Genomic DNA, 2500 nt, shown 5'->3' with positions numbered 1-2500 from the left:
ATATATATATATACATTTAGTATATATGTTATATATGTAATTTGTATATTAAATAAATAAATCATATATATATTATATATATATATGCTATATATTTATCTATATATCTATACATATATAAATACATACATAATATATATAATAATATAGTAGTTGTGGGTATATTAAATATGTATTCTTTAATAGCAACGCCTTATATACTTATGCACTTAACTGTATATATGGATATATATATATATATATGTGTGTGTGTATGTATGTATGTATGTATGTATATATATATATATAATTTGAGGAAAAAAGGAATTAAGAGGATAAGCTAAGGTAATTATGACACAAAAAGATAAGAAAGATGATTAAGATAGAGACGGAGCTATTACACAAAAGTATATGATTTCAAGAGAAAAAAAAGTAGCTTAATCAAGAGTTTGCATATTAAGATTCAACCTCATTAACCTTCGAAAGTTTGTAAAAGAAAAAAAAAAAGGCTTATCAAAATGATGAACAAATATGAAGCTGTTAACTTTAGCTTCGTGTCGCCATTAACAGCGGCTCCTGTTTCTGCATTCCGTTCAGGGTTTTTGTATATTTCTATTCATATATGTATATTTACACACACACACACACACACACACACACACACACAAACACACACACATATAGATATATATATATATATATATGTAATATATATATATATATATAATATATATATATATAATATATGTATATCATATAAATATATATTTATATGTTATTTATATATAATATATATATATAATATGTATAGTATTATATTATATATCATATATATATACTAATTCTATATAATAATGTATATATATACAATATATGATGTATATATATATATATTTATATTATTTATATATATATATTTTACATATATTATATAACTATTACATATAATATAAATATATATATATATAGATATAATATGATATAATCTATTTTATATATATACATATTATATATAAAATCTATATATAAATATATATAATGGTATATATATCAATATAATAAATAAAATACTAAAAATATAAAATATATAGGTTTAACATCTATATAAATATATAAAATATATATATACATATACAAAGCCAGCCACTCCATCTCCACACACTCAGGGAATCTCCAAGAGAGCAGAACAATTCGAATCTTTCTAATCGCGAGAAATCAATCAAATCGACGTCGACTAATTAGCCCGTAACAGACCGCGATTCCGACGCCTTATGAACCTCACTTAAGACTTCCGGAAGACAAACGACTTGGCGGAAGGACGATATTACGACGACGGTCTGTGCTCGTCATTTGCCATCGGAAGTCGTGGGTTGCACCGTTTTTGGCTGCGGGAGTAATGGTTATGAAGCTTCCATGGATGTTGATAGTATTGCGGTGTTGATGATGATACTGATGTTAATAATGGTATATATATAAATAAATAATAAATATCATAGGTGTAAAAATATATAATAAAATATAAATATATATATATATTCATATTATATTTGTTTTTATATATATATATACATATTAATATATATAGATATATATATATAAATAAATATATATAAATAATATGTGTAAATATATATATAACTTTTTCTATTATATTTATATACAATATATATATATAAATATATATAGATATATATATATATATAATATATATATATATGTATGTATTGATATAAACAAAATGTATATAATTATATATATAAATATATATATATATAATGTATAATATATATCATATACATGATATATATACAAATACAAAAAAATAAATAAATAGATATATATATATTATATATATATAGATATAATATATATATATATATATAATATATATATATATTATATATATATATATATATATATATATAAATTAACAGATATACAAATAACAGATATAAATGTATATTATATATCCCATGTATATATAAATATATATGTATATAAATAAATATTTATATATATATCTAATATATATCTATATATATATATATATATATATATATAAAAATGTGTGTGTGTGTGTGTTGTGTGTGTGTGTGAGTGTGTGTGTGTGTGTGTGTGTGTGGTGTGTGTGTGTGTGTAACAAATCAAAACACAAAAAATACATAAACATAATAATTAATTAATATATATCTACAGAGTGTGTGTGTATATGTATAAATAAATAAATACTTATTATATATATATATATAATTAAATGAATATATAATACAATAATCTATATATATATATGATAATATATATATATAAATAAATTAAAAAAACATAAAATAAATATATATATATCTATAAATATATATATAAATGTAAATATATATATACAAATATCTATATATAAATATATATAGATATATATATTTTATATAAGTGTGTGAGTGTAGTGTGGTGTGTGTTGTGTGTTGTGTGTGAGTGTGTGTGTGTGTGATGTGTGTGTGTGTACGTGTGTTATGGTGAAAATATACAT

The sequence above is a fragment of the Penaeus japonicus genome, unplaced genomic scaffold (genome assembly GCF_977035675.1).
Source record: "Penaeus japonicus unplaced genomic scaffold, GWHDUDI00000001_assembly GWHDUDI00000012, whole genome shotgun sequence".
NCBI lineage: Eukaryota > Metazoa > Arthropoda > Malacostraca > Decapoda > Penaeidae > Penaeus > Penaeus japonicus.
The sequence above is the reverse complement of the archived record's forward strand: the minus strand, read 5'-3'. Positions refer to the sequence as shown.